Source organism: Lissotriton helveticus, chromosome 12, assembly GCF_964261635.1.
Source record: "Lissotriton helveticus chromosome 12, aLisHel1.1, whole genome shotgun sequence".
Lineage (NCBI taxonomy): Eukaryota > Metazoa > Chordata > Amphibia > Caudata > Salamandridae > Lissotriton > Lissotriton helveticus.
The window spans coordinates 791,449,660-791,469,473 of NC_136073.1; the positions used below are offsets into that span (position 1 = coordinate 791,449,660).

The following is a 19,814-nucleotide window of genomic DNA, read 5'->3' on the forward strand; positions in this document are numbered from 1 at the left end:
GCAGAGGCAATGGATGGTGCAAGCTGCAATGGCCTCCTGACGAGGCCCCTGGCACTAATTGTTTTTACAAATTAAGCACTGCCTGATGTATAACGTGCGAAAGACAGGAAGTAGTGTTCAGCAGCTGATAGAAGCTGTTACGCTGCTATCGCTGGGTGGGCATCCTTCCAAACTACTGATAAAATCACATCTCCTCCTCTCTGGGTTAGTGCTCACAGTACTTGACCAGATCTTCTCTGGGTTACATTACAATATATGCTTCTACTCTCAACAAGATAATGATTCTACAATAAAAAGTAAGTAAATCTTCGTAATTTGTTATTATCTCCCTAAGTTTCATTGTGATTCTGAAATCCCACCTCTCTTGCGCTCATCCTGAATCGAAGACTCTTACACTCTCTCTTCTCCACCCCATTATCTCTTACTATCACCAAGTTAATGTTCCACTCCTAGGAATTTACTTCCTCTTCATGTTTGTTGTCTCTCGCTCTTTCTGTGTGTCTATGGCTCTCTGTCCCTTACTCTCAATGTCTCAGTCTCAACATTCGTAATTTTCCTGCCCTCTCGCTTTGATCAAACTACTCTCTAATCAAAGTTTGATGATGACAAATAACTCCTGTTTCCTAAAAATGAGTTGAGGCGTGACCCAGTTGGGGATTAATTAAGGACAACAAGGGAACCCAAAGAAGTCAGCAAGGGACCTTGGGAGTCAATCTTATTAAGGCAACAGTGGTCCCTTACAAGCATTGTACCCAGCTTATCAAACACTTAAACATCAGGGAGGGGGCACTGTTAGGCACACCTATACACATTTAGAGGAAAAATTAATAATTAATTTTTCCTCTAAATGTGTATAGGTGCCAGTATTGTTCTGTTCCATAACTGTGCAACTGACCAGGTTAACAGAATGCTCAACTTTTGCCTATAAGCCCTTTTGTATGTTTTCCCTCTAACTCTAAGCTAGGTACAGGCTTGTGCCCCGCCTTGTATATTGTATATGAATTCTGTTTATCATTGTTTGATAAGTAAATACAAGACCTCTGCCCGGCTGGGCATGTCACTTACTATATAGAAACGATTTTGTCTATATTCATTGCTTTTGTATTCAATGCTTGTAAGGGGCCAGTTGGGGAAACAGCTGCAGGTACCTTCACTTAATATGTGGTAGGGGAAGTTGTGGTTGATTTATGCGATGGAAACACTTATAGCAATGTCTATGATAGAGTTGCGCAGTTTGACACTATCTTGCACCTTTTCACTACTTATGTGACGAAACGACAACATTCCCTAGAGTTGCCTATGATAACGTTAAAGACTCGATGACCTTCAAGGGTGTGAATGGTGCCTTCTTTGGCGGCGGGGAGCCAGTCACATCCAGGATAATCGGATATTAGGTTAACATGTCAGTATGCAGGGAGTTTCCTGTTTTGTGCTTAGGGGCAGAGGTCTTCAAACATTTTGATGTCAAGACCCCCCTGACAAAAGTTTCTAGAACCCGGTACTCCTCATCATTGACAAACATCAACAACCATAATTGCCCCAAATTCTTACGGCAAATCGTTTTTACGGTAAGGAAATATTATTAAACAGTGTTTAGCAAACCAAAGGTTTGTGGGTGATTGTGGATCGGTGCCAAAGGCTTACCACTCAGTTCAAACATTCACAATGGTACTTTATTTTTCACAAACAAAACATAATTTGACAAAACTTATTTGGATGATAGCACCATTCTCAACTAATGTGATGGGTGTGTTTGTTTTTCTCCAGAGAAATGGTCAATCTGGAGTTGCATCTCATGAGTTCCAGTTTAACAAACAAATATAGCAATAAGCAACAAATAGGTGACCAGTCTAGCTTTGCAAAGGGCCTTCTACTGCACAGCAACACATGTCGCTGCTTTTTAGAAACTTTTGAACCGTTTGAGTAATAAAAAAAATTGTTCATAAAAATCAGCAGATTATGTGGAAGATGATGTATTATGTTGCAAATGTGGCAAATCTATACTTATGTTAAACTCACCATGGCAGCACAATCGCATAATTCCAGGGCCATGGGTATAATGGCTATTACAGCCATTATACCCAGGGGCCCTGGAATTATGCAATTGTTATGCATGAGTTGCAACTTAAGTGCACAGCATCTGAGGAGAACCATGCCATATTTCATGGGATGCAGGCAGCTTGGCTTTTACAGTTGCCTGAAACTGGAGGTTGCTGAACATCAATAATCATAATTAAAACATACCTTGTACAATCATTAAGGATGCACCCTACGGTCCAAGTAGGATACTTTCTTTAATTTCAGGGGAGTGAGTTGTTCCTTAATCTTCTTTCATACTGTTTTTCTAAAATGGTTTTATTTTTAACATTATGAAAACAGATGCTTCCATTTTAGCAAAAACGGACTTCTGGTTATATGTGTTTGCTGCTGTTGTTGACTTCAGTCAAGTTTGGGGGGGCTGGAGGGCTTTGAGAGTATTAACATGGGAATGGGGTCAAAGTTATAGCAAAAAACAAAATATTCAGATTTTTTTAATTTCTTTCACCGTCAGGTAGCTACATCTAAAATGAAGGGCAGTTTCAATGAAAAATAAATATATTTTAAAAAGTTGTTACGCAGTGAAAAATGCACTATGGTACATTATGAAACCTCTATTAGTTAATGCAGTGCAAAGTTCTGTGTGTAAGCAGAGAGCCACAGATTTAAATCTTGGTTGGTGCAGTGGAGAATAGTGACTTGTGTATTTTTGGTGCTACGAGGTCAAAGCCTGTGACAGAAAGCACTGTGAATATATAGTCATTATTTTATACTTGCATTGCACATAGTAAAAGACGGACTGCTACAAAATGAGCAAAACGTTTTACAATAAAATGGTGATTCCAAAATATAGATTTTAGTAAATACCCAGTACATAATACAATTTTTTATATAACTGTCCCTTCAATTCCTCCTCAGGGACAGTAAGCACTATGTAAATACATTTGCAAATTAACCCTTTGTGCACATTTGCATATCGGTCAGGCAAGCAGCACACAGCTGTCTGCCCCTTCCGGTTCCCAGCACAGGAGACTTCCTGAATGACATTCCAGCTGAAGCATTTTAACTGTCAGAATTAACCGTCCGGGATGGTTGTCTTTTTCATGTTTTTGATTACAGGTAAAGGTGAGGCTGAGGAATGTGCACCCCCTTCAAATGACTCCACGGACCCCTTGGGGGTCGTGCCACACAGATAGAAGACCTCTGGCTTTAGGCGGGATCGAAGGGGAGGGGTGTTGTTCTGGATGGCGACGATCAGTTGTACGTGGGCCAAGCTGTCTAGTTGTAAAAAACACCAGCCGCGGCCCGTGGAGGGAGTTGTGGTGGGGCAGAAAGGCGGGGTGGGGGAGGGGCAGGGTGGAGGATGATAAAAACCGGAATATGGATAATTTTGCGATGCCGGGCGCGCTACAAAATTCGTTTTATTTATTAAATTGTTTACTTACCTCCAATCCTCTATATACCGGTTTTTAGCATCCCCCACCCTGCCCCTCCCCCGCCCGCCTTTATGCCCCACCGCAACTCCCTCCACGGGCCGTGGCTGAAAAACACTATACCCTTACAATACCCACTATTGAATTTGGACATGCAGTGTACAATTAAATTCCAATTTGTGTGTCTTTAATTCTTCAAAACTTAAAATAAAGTTGTTTGAAAAAAATGAAATCACTGCAGGTAAACTGATTACAACCACTAACACAAATTAATCACTGGCAATACATGTGTACCTAAACACCTAATATTCAGTATTTGTGTGCACAAGTGACTCAAAAGGAGGGGCATTTCTCACCTCCGTTTAGTGAAAAGCTTAAAATCATATTGGCTTCACCTATATTTTGACCCTGCTAAATTAGGATTTCATCATGAATAACACTCATAAAGAGGTTTAACAGCAGCGAAACTGGCAATTTTGCTGTGTGTTGTACTAGCGGGTGAACCGAGGGATCGGGGCTGAAAACAACTGCAAGGCCAATAGCTGTTTAAATGCGCATTTTTTACATTGTCTGCGGTGACTACTACCGCGTTATTAATCTGTGCACTTCTGTGTTTTTAAGTCACTGTGGTGATTCGATCACTTAACTCTCACCTGTTGACCTCCTGGTGCTGGTCCCCGTTCTGCCACGGCTTGTGCCGATTGAGCGGAGGGACAGGAAGCACCTGGCGCACTAGCAGCGTCATCAGAGCTGACCGCCCCTTCCCTATTTAAACCACCTCACAGCGCGGACGCGTGCAGCGAAACTGGCAATTTTGCTGTGTGTTGTACTAGCGGGTGAACCGAGGGATCGGGGCTGAAAACAACTGCAAGGCCAATAGCTGTTTAAACGCGCATTTTTTACATTGTCTGCGGTGACTACTACCGCATTATTAATCTGTGCATTTCTGTGTTTTTAAGTCACTGTGGTGATTCGATCACTGAACTCTCACCTGTTGACCTCTTGGTGCTTGTCCCCGTTCCGCCACGGCTTGTGCCGATTGAGCTGAGGGACAGGAAGCACCTGGCGCACTAGCAGCGTCATCAGAGCTGCCCGCCCCTTCCCTATTTAAACCACCTCACAGCGCGGACGCGCGCAGCGAAACTGGCAATTTTGCTGTGTGTTGTACTAGCGGGTGAACCGAGGGATCGGGGCTGAAAACAACTGCAAGGCCAATAGCTGTTTAAACGCGCATTTTTTACATTGTCTGCGGTGACTACTACCGCGTTATTAATCTGTGCATTTCTGTGTTTTTAAGTCACTGTGGTGATTCGATCACTTAACTCTCACCTGTTGACCTCCTGGTGCTGGTCCCCGTTCTGCCGCGGTTTGTGCCGATTGAGCGGAGGGACAGGAAGCACCTGGGGCACTAGCAGCGTCATCAGAGCTGCCCGCCCCTTCCCTATTTAAACCACCTCACAGCGCGGACGCGCGCAGCGGCGCGCCAAAGGCAAGCCCGTCTGCGCCCGTCCGCGCCAGGACGTCGCCCGACGCCCAAATTCTTGGCCGATTTTTATCTGTGTGGCACTTGAGGGGTCGTGTATATCACCATGATTTGCTACAACCGCCAAGAACTGCTTTCATTAAATCACAAGAATTCATTAGATCCTCAGGTAGCTTGTGCCGTTGATTCCCTTCTTAGATACGACTTGGCTGCACCGATTGTGTCCGCCCCGTTGCATAAGGATTTGGAGGGAATTAAGGACAAGAGTATACAGGATTCAGGCAAGAGCAGTGTGAAAACGGACTCTAATTTACTTACTGCTCTTTATCTTAATACAAGATCTATCCCTAAACACGCCTTAGAACTCTGGTGCCTATTGGACAATCATAAGCCAGACATTTGTTTCTTTACTGAAACGTGGCTCCATAACCAGGCTTCTCCTGATATTGCCACAGCCTTTCCCAGTGAATTTCATTTGATCAGGCTTGATAGAGTGGGTAAACGAGGGGGAGGCCTCGCAGTAGCTGCAAAGGCCCCAGTAGAGATCACATGCCTCGACTCGCTCTCCAGCGATTCGCTGGAAATACTAATAATTAACATAAAATACAATATGACGGGGTTAGGTAGAGCAGCCTTGGTATACAGACCCCTGGGAGGCAAGTCTGAATTTGCTAATAATCTGCTGGACATCTTAGCATCCCACGTGCTGGCCACAGATAATTTCATTTTACTAGGCGATTTTAATCACCATGCAGAGCTTCCACATAATGGGGATTCTTGCCACCTAATTTCAACATTAGAAACCCTGGGATTAACTCAGCGGGTTCATGGATCTACTCATCGTGCCGGTCATTTATTGGACTTAGTATTTACCAATATGACTGACTTACATTGTGACCCCCCTTTACAGATGATCTGGACGGATCATTTCCTAATAAATTTCACCCTTCCCATTCTTTCCAGGCCACAGATTCCAGACCGTAAAGAATCTATGCTCATTCGACCGTGGCATAAATTGACTCCGGAGGCGTTTAAGACACATTTTAAGCCTCTGAATAACAATCTTGACGATGTTGGAACAATGGTCACGCAATTAGAGTCATCCATCAGAAACACGCTTGACGATATTATCCCGGAAAGGAAGGTAAATTTGAAAAGAATGGCTTCTTCCTGGTTTACTGAGGCTTTGAGACGTGAGAAAACTGACTGTAGATTGGCGGAGAGGCTGTGGCGGAAGTCTAGAACATCCCAAGACCGCTTGAAGTATAAACTAATTCACTCTGGATATATGAAACATATAAAGGTAGCAAAATCTCTCTACATCACGCAAAGAATACATAAGGCATCTCAATCCAGTAAAGAATTGTATAATATTGTTAGGGAGTTCACAACCCCGCAGGTTGAGCAATCTAAATTTGACCCTTCGCCAGAATGGGTGAGCTCATTGTCTTCCTATTTTCATAGTAAGATCCAGTCAATATACTCCTCATTTCCTTCTGCCCCACAAAGCTTGGCTGCAAATGAGGAAGTCATTTTTAATCCTGAGCTCACCCATGACAATATGGATTTTCCTTCCATGATACAATTGGAGTCCACCAATCCTGCAGAAGTGTTATCTGCACTTAAAAAAATCAAATCAGGATCTCCAAATGATCCTTTGCTTCCCCGTAAGTGCAGTGAATTATTCCCTTTGCTGGCTGACGATCTGACCAGCATTTTTAATGCCTCCTTTGAGAGCGCTTTCTTCCCTAGTAGTTGGAAGGTGGCGCAAGTCAGACCAATCCTTAAAAAGCCAAAGAGTGACCCCTCTGTTTTTTCCAACTACAGACCAATCTCGTTATTACCTTTTTTTGGTAAAGTTGTCGAATATTTGGTAAACAAACGTGTGTCCTCTTATGTCGAAACCCATGCTCTTCTTGACCCGTCACAGTCAGGATTCCGTGCCGCTCATGGTACGGAAACCGCAATAATAGAAGTAGTGGACAACATCCGACTCTCCTTGGATAGGAGCGAATCAGCCATTCTGGTTTTATTAGACCTCTCCGCTGCCTTTGACACCATCTCCCACAACATTTTGAAACATCGTTTGTGGGAGGTTGGTGTCAGAGGTAATGCCTTGGCTTGGTTCGCAGACTATCTCAGGGTCTGTCATTACTCGCGTGCGCACGCTATTGTAGCGCTGGTGCTGAGCTGCTGATATATTTTAACTCTAGCCTGTTTTGCATATTTAATTTTGTACTCTGTTATTTTCCCCTGATTTTAAAATACTGCTTGGCCCTTACCTGCACGATAACTTGGTGAGTTACACCGCTGTTGGGCGGGTCCGCTTCCCGGCGTCTCTTCCTGCAGCTGCGCCATCTTGGGGGTAGGCGGTGCCGCTTTCCGGCGCATTCTTGCAGCCCACTCGCTCTAGTCGTCACAAGGACGCTAGGCGGGCATAAAAGGAGAGTCATGTTGACGCGCAGCGGTTACGCGCTGCGGGGACGCCGGACTGACGCCGGAGTTACGCCAGAGTTCAGCCCGTCTGCGCCCGTCCGCGCTGAGGACGTGCTGCAGGACGGGCTGGACCCTGGGACTCCTGTCGGCCCGGTATTGTTACCTCGGGAAAATCTGCTGCGTGATCTACTGCTCTACAGACCCTCCGTGCTTCCCTGCCATCATCGGCTGCGCCCTGAGATCTTGCGCCAGGCCTGGGTATGTTCCTTATGTAAATCCTGTTTTAATACTACTTTAAGGGCGGCTACGAATTCTTCTCTTCGTTCCCATGATGGAGGGAGACCCTCTCAACTTAGGCAGGGCTTTCTGATTAACGCACGATCTCTCATCAAACACAATATAGAGTTCCATGATTTTGTTAGTGACAGGCAACCGGACTGGGTCTTCGTGACCGAGACTTGGGCTTCTGAGTCTTCAGGTCATGATCTTCTTCTGGCCATACCGGAGGATATACTCTTCATAGGTTAGATAGAGTGCGACGCAGGGGGGGGGGATTAGCAGTCCTTTATAAAACCACCCTCTCCTGTACTATTAAACCTCTGTCAGTTCCCTCGGATCCCTTTGAGGCTTTATACTTTTGCATTACATGTGCCTCTTCGATCTCTTTTACCGGAATCTTGGTGTATAGACCACCTGGACCCAGGGCTAATTTCTGCCCTGAACTATTCAGAATTATGGAACCATACCTTGGGAGATCTTCCTTTACAGTCCTTGGTGATATGAACTTCCATTTAGACGATCGGTCATCCTTGGAGACATGCTCTTTGGTTAATGCCCTGGACGCAGGTGAGCTGGTCCAAAGGGTGTCTTTCCCGACGCATAAGGCGGGTCACACCCTTGATGGTGTGTTCTCTAATGACCCCAGGCTAACGGTCGGCATTCCTGTGCCGATAGTATGGTCTGATCATCTGGCAGTACCACTATATCTAAATATGCCCAATATGGAAGGTAACCTGGTTATCACTAAGAAATGCCTTAAAAGAAATTTTAGAAATATTACGAACGAGGGACTTGTACCTTTTGTTCCGACTGTAAATAGGACATCTCAGTTGAAAGTAGATGATGCAGCACAAGAACTGTCTGACTCTCTCTCCACAGCTGCGGATGAGCTAGCCCCTGCCTCACTTAAATATGTTGCGCGACAAAAACCCACAGCCCCCTGGTTTACGGAAACTCTGAGGCTCCTTAGACAGAAATGTAGAAGGAAGGAAAGATGTTGGCGTAAATCCTGGGACCCAACTGATCGGGAAGTATACAGGCGCCTGATACGAGAGTATAAAAGCAGAGTCATAAAGGAGAAACAGGACTATTCCACCAACCTAATTCGTTCTCCTACTTCTTCCAAAGAGCTCTTTAAGATCGTGAGCTCTCTCTGCTCTCTTCAGGCCCCTGACCCCGTGGTAGTCTCACAGGAGCTCTGCAATAACATCTCGGACTTCTTTTTAAAAAAAATAGACGATATCTATTTGGCACTGCAAACTCAGAGGAGTTTCCTGAGTGAAGAGGACTCCGCTCGAGTTAGACATCTTGAAGCTGGGGTAGATAACCCTCCCCAGGTACTTAATCACTTTCCGGCGCTTTCTCTGGAAGGACTGAACTGCCTGCTGGATGGAATTGAATCTGCCTCTCCCTTAGATCCGGTCCCTCTGAAAGTGCTTAAGGCTTGCAGGGATACTATTCTTCCTCCCATGTTGAAAATCATGAATAATGCGATGGAACATGGTATTTTCCCTGCAGCCTGGAAGAAAGCCATAGTAAAACCCTTGCTTAAGAAGCCTACTCTGGACCCAGGAATGCTACAGAATTTTAGACCCATATCTCTCCTGCCGGCCCCTGCTAAGATGCTAGAAGCCCACCTAAATCGACATCTCTCTCGCTTTCTGGATGGCTCGGGATTCTTGGATGGGTCTCAGCATGGTTTTAGAAAGCTGCATAGCACGGAGTCTGCCTTGACTATGGTTACGGACAACATACGTAGGAAAGTAGACTTGGGCCATACCACCGTGCTAGTACTGTTAGATCTAACAGCAGCTTTCGATACCCTGTCTCCCATTACATTAACATCCAGGTTAAGGGAGGCAGGAGTAACAGGACCTGCCCTCAGTATCCTGAGCTCTTTCTTACAACAAAGAGAGCAGCGTGTGATGCTGGGTGACCTCCTTTCCCCTGCCAAGTTCTTGCAATGGGGGGTGCCACAGGGGTCGGCACTGAGTCCGACCCTGTTTAATATCTACGTGGCCCCCCCTTGCTAGACTTGTAAGATCTCAGGGGATGGAGGTAGTATCGTACGCTGATGACACGCAGATCATGGTCTCCCTGACCCACTCTGTGACTGTCACCGCTTCTAACTTTAGGTCCTGTATGCAACTTGTTGCAGAGTGGATGATTTTCAACTCTCTAAAGTTGAACGGTGACAAAACAGAGGTCCTGGTCTTTGGTAAAGACCAGGACATATGGTCTGGTGCCTGGTGGCCTCCATCTTTAGGCAACTGCCCTATTCCCACTCAATCGGCGAGGAACCTTGGGGTCATTTTTGATACCCGGCTTTCCATGGAGGCCCAGGTTAACAAAACTGTGGCCACCTGTTGGGGTGTTATTAGGACTCTGAAGAGGATCCTTCACTATCTCCCCTTACAGGCACGCAAGCAGGTTGTGGTTGCCCTAGTTGGCTCAAGGCTTGACTACTGTAACTCTCTGTATGCCGGAGCCAACAAGGGCCTCCTACAGCGCTTACAGGTTGTACAGAATGCGGCGGCACAATTTGTTCTGGCCTTGCCCTGGATGTCGTCTGTGACCATGGCAAGGAAGAGTCTTCATTGGCTCCCTATCATCTCGAGAGTATCCTTTAAACTTCTGTGCCTTACATATCGTGCTCTTACCCGGTCATGCTGATGCTCTGGGATCTCGGCTTACTCGATATGTTCCGAGTAGGTGCCTACGCTCCTCGGAGCTTAATCATCTGGAAGTTCCTCGTTCCATGAGGGTTAGATGGGGGAGCAAGGCCTTTTCCATCTTGGCACCCCAAGTATGGAACTCACTTCCCTTTGAGATTAAGTCACAACCCTCATTGGATCTTTTTAGGAAGGCTCTGAAAACTTGGTTCTTTGTTAATGCATATCAGTAAGCTCCTTACATCCTTCGACTCAGCTAGATTAATGTTAGGCGCCTTGACGCCCATGGGGCTAAGTTGCGCATGTGTAAATCCCACTTCATTCATTCATTCATCGTAGTGCTTACATCAGGATGAACTCGCACGCATCTGCCACTATTCCTCTTTCCATAGGGGTCCCGCAGGGATCCATCCTCAGTCCCCTGTTGTTTAATCTTTATCTCCGGCTTTGGCCCATATTATAAAATCTTACGGCTTCTCCACTGTGTCTTATGCAGATGATTCACAGGTACTTATTACCTGTAAATCTAATCTCCAGGATACTTGCTCCAGCTTTAAACAATGTATGACTCACATTCAAAGCTGGATGAGTGATAACATGCTCCAACTTAACTGCAGCAAGACCGAAATCTTACTTTTTGGCAAGGCTAGGACCTTCTGGTCCCAAGACTGGTGGCCTCGGGATCTAGGGCCTTGCCCCCAGCCTAAAAAAACTGTAAGAGACCTGGGGATTACGCTTGACGGGGATCTCTCTATGAAGGCCCATGTACACCAGGTCGCTGGGACTTGTTTTGGGATCCTGCGACAACTGCATAACATCTTTAAATGGCTCCCAACTGAAGCTAGAATGCCGCTGGTTCAGGGTCTGATTGTCAGCATGCTTGATTATGGAAATGCCATGTTTGCTTCCATTAACGAGAATCTGCTGACAAAATTACAAACTATTCAGAACGCGGCGGCAAGACTAGTGTTGGGTATGCCTCCAAGGTCTGCTTCTAAACCAAATCTTAGGAAATTGCACTGGCTTCCTGTGCGCCAAAGATGTCAATTCAAAATCCTGAGCTTAACCCATAAACTTCTTCATGGTGTTGGTCCTTCCTATCTAAAAGAAAAATTGGCCTGGCATACCCCGGCTAGAGCTCTCCGCTCTAGCTCTAAGTTCTTGCTGTCCCAGCCCAGAGCACGGACGTCAAGGTATGGTTGCAGGTCCTTTTCATACGTGGCTCCACGGCTATGGAATAAGCTACCTATCCATCTCCTGTCCTTATCCAATCATCTAGAATTTAGGAGAGGATTGAAAGCGTGGCTTTTTCCTAAATAAAGGCTACCGTATGTACCTCACTCTGGTAGGTTATTGCCTTTTTTCTGCAGAGCGCCTTGAGACCTCTTTGGTGATAAGTGCGCTATACAAGAGAATTTGACATTTGACATTTGACAACAATCAATTTCAGAGACTGATATAACTTGTGAATTATCATTCCCCTTCTGCATAGATTAATGTTCCTGTGATCTTCCCTCCTCATGTAAGAGGGATCCGTTTCCTGCACAAGGAAGAGAACAAGCATTTACAATGCAATGGTCTCGGCATTCTTAAAGTTAGAGCTATTGGCATTGCTCATGACATTATTTTTATTTATGTTTTTGTTTTTAAAATATAAATAAATGGCATTGTCATTTACAATGCCAATAGCAGGGCAGGAAAGCAATCACAACAAACGAGGGGGCAGGAGAGCAAGCACAACCAACGAGGGGCAGGAGAGCAAGCACAACCAACAAGGGGGCGGGGGCAGGAGAGCAAGCACAACCAATGAGGGGGCGGGGCAGGAGAGCAAGCACAACTAACGAGGGGGCAGGGGCAGGAGAGCAAGCACAACCAACGAGGGGGCAGGGGCAGGAGAGCAAGCACAACCAACGAGGGGGCTGGGGCAGGAGAGCAAGCACAACCAACAAGGGGGCAGGGGAGCAAGCACAACCAATGAGGTGGCAGGGGCAGGAGAGCAAGCACAACCAACGAGGGGACAGGGGCAGGAGAGCAAGCAAAACCAACGAGGGGGGAGGGGCAGGAGAGCAAGCACAACCAACAAGGAGACAGGGGAGCAAGCACAACCAACAAGGGGGCAGGGGAGCAAGCACAACCAACAAGGGGGCAAGGGAGCAAGCACAACCAACTAGAGGGCAGGGGAGCAAGCACAACCAACGAGGGGGCAGGCGAGCAAGCACAACCAACGAGGGGGCAGGAGAGCAAGCACAACCAACGAGGGGGCAGGAGAGCAAGCACAACGAGGGGGCAGGAGAACCAGCACAACGAGGGGGTGCAGGAAAGTAAACACAACTAGGGGGGGCAGGAAAGCAAGCACAACGAGGGGGGGGCAGGAAAGCAAGCACAACGAAGGGGGGCAGGAAAGCAAGCACAACGAGGGGGGCAGGAAAGCAAGCACAACGAGGGGGGGCAGGAAAGCAGGTACAACAAGGGGGGGCAGGAAAGCAATCACAGTTCCCTCCTGCCCCAACTGGACCCCACTGTGCTCTCAGCAGTTGCTTTGCAGCTAGGGCAAGGTGTCGGTGCAGTGTGCGACCCCCGCAGCTCAATGTTTGTGCTCTGGCACAGTATGCCAACAGCAGTTGCTGAGTCCCTGAAAGGGGAGGAGGCTGCGCCAGCCTGCACAGGTCCAATATTGGAGGGGGACTTCTCCCCTACTGGTGCACGCGTTGTCTCCAAGCTTCTAGAGCCCCCGGGGACATCGGGCCTACCCCTACAGCCATGGAGGCCCGATCCTCAAGCCACCTGCGCAGCCAGCAAAGCGAAAGGGCAGGGCCTGCAGCCTCGAAGTGCAGCAGGCAGCGCTGGCAGCCAGCCCGTCTTGGCGTTCCCAGCCAGCCACCCAGGCTCACCGGCGGTCCCTGTCACCACGAGGCCTCCAGGGGGAAAGCGGTCTGTGCTTACCTCGCCTCAGCAGCTTTCACCCTCCGCCGGTAGTGCTCTGTCCGCAGGCCTCTCGATTTTCCTCCACGCCGCTTCCAGACGCACCTCGGCCTTCAGCAGCAGTCTGGGGTTGGAAAGCAAGCACAACGAGGGGGCGGCACGAGGGAACAGACACACAACGAGGGGGCGGAAAGCACAACGGAACAGACGCACAACGAGGGGGGCGGAAAGCACGAGGGAACACATGCACAACGAGGGGGGGCAGAAAGAACGCGGGAACAAACGCACAACAAGGGGGGGCGGAAAGCACGAGGGAAGAGACGCACAACGAGGGGGGGGCAGAAAGCACGAGGGAACAGACGCTAAAAAACTTACCTGCTCAGGGGGGGGAGTCTCTGTCTGTTGCGCGGCCAGACAACGCCATGACACTACCATCTTTCTCCGAGGCTAAGCAGAAATGCCTCGGAGAAAGCATCGTCATTTTGGGATTCGGGGGCGTGGTTTTCGTTCTCTCCTCTTCCCATTGGCTGGAAGGTAAAATTCCAGCCAATGGGAAGAGGAGAGAAAGAAAAGAGAAAGAAAGTTAAAAACACCCCCCCCCCGAATTCCAAAAAGACGGGGCTTGAACGGAGTGATGCCCCTCTCCTCCAATGGCTGGCCTCCGTTTAGGAAGCCCTAAAAAACTATTTAGACGCGACTGCTATAGGGCATTTGTATATGCATACGGGGCATGGTCGGGAATATGTACAACTTTCACTATTTCTTCAAAATACTAAGATCATCATATACAATGTTCAGCAAACGCAGATTTCTTAGTTTGCTCGTTTTATTGGTAAAGTAGTTAGAGAGATGTGGAGATTTTTATAGAACTGAAAAACCAATGATGCAATTGAAAGGTGGACAATTAATGTCACTGAGAAAAATATTTGTATAAAGTAAAAAACTATACAGGGTAAATGTCCTTCATCCTTAAATCTTTCTTGACCATTGAAAACATTTCTGCCTATGTCTTGTCCTCCCACAGTGTTCAGTTAGGAATATTGTCGTACCAAAGAATATCAAATACTACATATTTTGAAGGTACGTGTAGATGTAATACCTTGCAACCTGTTGTGAAATTATCTCACATTCACTCACTAGCTTACTCACTCTCTTAATCCCTTACTCACTCACCTAATTGCAAGAATACATTTTTAATCCAGAAGAAAAATAGTTATGGCGTCAGGAATGCAGAGTCTATTTTGTAGACAATGGTACAAATGCTCTCTACTACACAGCTCCGGCGGGTTTAGTTTGGATGAGCCTGGAGCTAATGAAATTGAACAGTGTGATGCATTTAGTACTTGTGGTAAATTCACTGCTCAATTTTGAACAATTTATATGTATTGCATAATGTTTTCAGATTTATTTTATTAATTATTTAATACAGTTAATCTTGGGATGTGTGTATGGGAAAAGGTGTAACCCTTGATCTGATAAAGAAGACATAGAATTAAAAATAATGAAACTAAACCTCTGGGTTAATATGAATAAACAAAATGAGGCTAATGTAGGGTCATTTATGAAGATATAACTGAGGTATATTTCTCAGATTAAAGATAAACAGATAGGTTCCGACCTGAAAAGTTGGAAATGGGTGCTAAACCCGATTGAGGCAGTTCTGAAGTAAATATGGGTATGTAAACACTACTGTTGTTTGGAAGGCAATATTCCTGAATATTGGAGGTTTCAAATGCTTTTTATGTGTTGATGGGACTTTAAAACCCTCATGGGCATTCAATATTGTATAGTTTTAGTGTAAGTGTATAGTGTTAGAGAATCTAAGTAGGAGCTGGTGATAAGGGAGATAAGAGAACACTGACCATGCAACGAAAAGAACCCGTGATGGTAACATCGCCTCCCACTGGGAGAGAGTGGGCCTCGTTTCGCAAGGAAAGTGAAAGAAAATGGTCAGTAATCTCTTTTATTCTCCATTGGCATACTGATCAAACATATAAGGACTTAAAAAAAAAAAAAAAAAATATATATATATATATATATATATATATATATATATATATATATATATATATATATATATATATATATATATATATATATATATTACCTACTGGCGGTCGCCAGTAGGTATATATAGTTAGGATTTTTTCTCTATGGGTTTTTTGAAAATTCTATGTCTAATAACTTTGGCGTTTGTGGACGGAATTGGCTGAAATTTTCAGGAAAATGGAACATTTTGTTTCTGAGCAGCCCTCGAAAATTTGGGGGGGGGTTCGTCAAGGGGGGGGCTGAGAAAAAAGGGGGGTCCCAAAACGTGTTTTTAACATTGAGTTTTCCATAGGGCGGTTGGCCTCACTTTTAGCCCGAACGGGTGAATGGATTTGCACGAAACTTGGCAAAATTGTAGGGACTGGTAGCCCGATGTGCCTTTTTTAGGTCTCAATATATGTGCTACAGTGGATTTTGAGAAATTAACGTTTAAAAAAAGATATATATCTGTAACAGCGGACCGGGCAGCGCTCCAGGACGCGTACTTTTCGCGCAACGGAGCTTTGTGAAGCGAAGCTGATTGGTTCTCCGGCGTCTGTCAACATTCCAAACAGTCCGTAGCGGCCGCCATCTTGTCTCTCGGTAGGATCGAGAGACAAGAGGAGGCCAAAGCGAAGGGGCAAATGACCATAAGGGGGAATAGTAGATCCTCGCTGACCCCCTACGTTTGATGTGGAGGTTTTAAAAGGGCTCCGCGGGGCAAAAAAAAAACCAAAATAATAATAATCGAACGGCTGAATGGATTTGCACGAAACTTGGCAAAATATTAGGGACTGGTAGCCCGATGTGCCTTTGCTAGGTCTCAATATATGTGCTCCAGTGGATTTTGAGAAATTAACGTTCAAAAAAAGATATATATCTGTAACAGCGCTCCGCTTCGCGTACTTTTCGCGTTACGGAGCTTTGCGAAGCTGATTGGTTCTCCGGCGTCTGTCAACATTCCAAACAGTCCGTAGCGGCCGCCATCTTGTCTCTCGGTAGGATTGAGAGACAAGAGGAGGCCAAAGCGAAGGGGGAAATGACCATAAGGGGGCATAGTAGATCCTTCCTGACCTCTTAGGTTTGATGTACCATTTTGTCAAGTTTGGTGTAATTCCGTTCAGCCATTCAGGCTGTAGACGTATGTAAATGTCCTATGGAAAATTGCATGGGGAAAACACATTTGAAAGTGTTGAAATTTAGAACCAATTAAAATGTTACTTTGGTTTTGTATTTGTGTGTGATGAAAGTTAATTGGTTATGTATATATGTCAAATGAGAGGAAACCACAGCCATTTTGTGATACTACTGTCTGAGGTACATTTGTGAGGAATGTTTGGTGGTGAATTTCTGGTGTTTGATTTACACAGTACTAACACTTCTGCTACTTTTAAAAAGGTGAGTTGTTAATTTGTAAGGGGAACTATGTTGTACACTTGAAGATAATTTGAAAAATGTTTTCTGTTATTTATTTGCAGTCCTTCTGTTATACTAAATACTTGATAAAGTTAGTTTTATATTATGTATTACTAAAAACGATAAATGAAAGTGATTATTTTTTTCTGCAATTTACAGCAAGCAATTTCAAAATAAAATGGCTCACAATGAAGAGACCGTGGCAATTTCTTTTGAATTGTCCACTACATTGATTGAAATTGAGAGCACCAATAATGAAATATTGTCACAAGGAGGACATGACATGTATGATTCCATTAGATTGATTGAAATGGACAGCACCAAGAATGAAATATTGTCACAAGGAGATGACTTGAATGATTCCACTACATTGATTGAAATTGAGAGCACCAATAATGAAATATTGTCACAAGGAGGAGATGACTTGTATGATTCCATTAGATTGATTGAAATGGACAGCACCAATAATGAAATATTGTCACAAGGAGGAGATGAATTGAATGATTACACTACATTGATTGAAATTGAGAGCACCAATAATGAAATATTGTCACGAGGAGATGACTTGAATGATTCCACTACATTGATTGAAATTGACAGCACCAATAATGAAATATTGTCACAAGGAGGAGATGACTTGAATGATTTTTTTGATCAATCTCTTGATGGCGAATTTATCGAGTGTTTGGAGACCATAGAGTTACAAGAATCATCATTGGAGACTTTTAATGAGGACATTGCTGATGAGGACATGTTACTAGTTCTTTCAAATTTAGAAAATTCTGAAGAATAAATTTATATTTAGAAATCAAAAATTGTTTGAGACATTATTCATTTTTATTTTTAATTTATGAGGTTGTAGCGAAGTGATTGTAGTATAAAATGAGACTTATAGTATAGAGTGCAACATTTTTATGTTACATGGTAAGTTTACTCATATTTACTTCTCTTCTGCCACTATATTATCTCCAATGTGTATTTGACATCTCTTCTTCATCTCCGGCCTCCTTTCTCTCACTGTGTGTCTCCGATGCATCTTATCGCTGCTATTTTGTGTAATTACAGAAGAGAGTAAAATAAAATAGTTCGGAACGTGAAAAGGGGGCAAAGTAGAGTACTCCTCACCCCCTAGGCCTTTTTAGGCGGTCCCAAAAGGATCAGTTTCTGCTTTCCTGAGAGATTATGGTATGAGTTCCATATACCACAATAACTTGCATTACAACATGCAAGATATCTATCTCCTATTACCAACTTTTGGAGATATTCGCGCTAAGCGCGAATATCTCCAAAAAGTAACACCTGCCCTGAGCAGTTCTTAGCCATGTTATCCAATGGGAGGTGGATAACATGGCTAAGAGCATTAGCTCGGTAATGCATGAATATCGCTGAGTTTTTAGCGATATTCATGCATTGCGGCCGTTTATTATCGCATTTGCGATAAACCTTGATAATAGCAAGGTTTATCTTCGATAATTTCTGACGATGCTTAGTGGTAAAAAATTGGTTGGTAAGCATCGTTAGCGATAAATATCGCTTAACTTTGGTAATATGCCCCAACGTCTGTTAACGTTCGATTCGAAGGAAATGAGGAAGTGTTGAAAAACATTGTCTGCGCCATCTTGCCTTTTTTGAAATGCCACACTTTTGTCGTGCACGGCAGCCATTTTAGATGTCTTGACCAGACCCACTCTCTGCACGCTGTCGATTCGTAGCATGGCTCCTCACCCACGCAAGCATCTTCCCTAGGCACTGGTCACCACCGCTCTCTGTCTTATGCATGGGCAATAAACCTCCCCCCATCTGCGCTGCTCTTCCCTGAGAATCACACTCTGTGCCCGCCCGACACCTCCCTTTCGCCCTATTCACTACCGCACCCTCTGACACTCCTCTTTCTCTGTGTCCGATTGTCCAGGCTATCAGCTAGCCCTGCAGATGTAGTTTATGGCCCCAGCTGTAAAGAATCACCCCTCTTCAAAGGAGTTATAGTAGATCAAGGCCCACACCCGATGAGATCCGTCACACCACACGTGTTCCTACTATCTGAAAACCATCCTGTATTGTGATTGGGGAGGGGACCGAGCCTGAAGCGGAAGATTCCAGGAATGACTCTTTGTACATCAAAGTTTTTACAATTATGTGTCACATTAAAAATATATAGCACTCCAACAAAGTAGTAGGAATATAAAACTTTAATAACATATAAATATATACAAGAAAACAAAAACAGTAAAAACATTTAAACAACGAAGAGACCGTGGCAATTTCTTTTGAATTATCCAATAGATTTATTGAAATTGACAGCACCAATAATGAAATATTCTTGTCAGTAGCGGTCTGTTGTGCGAATAGTTCCAAGGCAGCAGAACGCCCTGAAATCTAGATGGCACGAAAGTGATGTCTAGTAAGTTGCCGCCCAGCAAAAAACGGCGTGGGGCGCCGCGGGGGTGAGTGAGTCCAGTAGGCACCACAGCTATTCTTACCGGCATTGCAGAATTACTGCTGGGGACAATGCCTGTGCTGTAGCAGGGTCACAGCAGAAACAAAAAGGATTCTGTTGAAGATGTTGTTGGTTTTCAATTTGAAAACAGTTCTGGTGTCAACTGCTATGCTAATGTAGTGGTTAATGTTTTGTTTTCTCTAGAAAATGTAAAAGAGGGGGAGGCAGTCCAAAGTTCCGTTAAAAGGGCAAAGGAAAGGATCGGTGGTTTGAACTATCAGTCAAAAAGGGGAGGGGGTGCAATAATTTTTCCTACCGGGTCACACTGTGCTTTCACCGGAAGTGAGGTCTGCAGGATTCTAGTAATTCAAAGTGAGGCTGGCGCCAGCATGGGAGCGCCGACGTCCCGCGGATACAGTTTCGTCACTCCACGGGCGATCATGGCAGTCATTCCCCATCGGGGGTCGGAGACTCCCGCAGCTCCTCTAGAATCTTCAAGGTCGTGGAGGACTACGGTGGTGGAGTCAACCAGTGACCGGGCCATTTCTTTATGCTGGGCCCGCTCTTGCCAGGTCGACCGCCATTTTGAGAGTTCGGCAGCTACTGGCGATCGCGGGGTCACATGAGCGGACGGGCTCCACCCTGCCGGGCGAGACGTTGCAGCATGGCCA

The 19,814-nt window shown here is 45.2% G+C and overlaps 1 protein-coding gene across 1 annotated transcript in view; it reads left to right on the top strand.

The window, feature by feature from the left end:
* The first annotated feature begins 227 nt into the window (after positions 1–227).
* LOC144798484 (mas-related G-protein coupled receptor member H-like) overlaps positions 228–19,814 on the top strand; it is a 28,009-nt gene continuing 8,422 nt past the window's right edge. The window contains exon 1 of the mRNA XM_078669385.1: positions 228–296. The gene's annotated coding sequence lies outside the window, so the exon portion shown is untranslated. The remainder of the gene's footprint in view (positions 297–19,814) is intronic.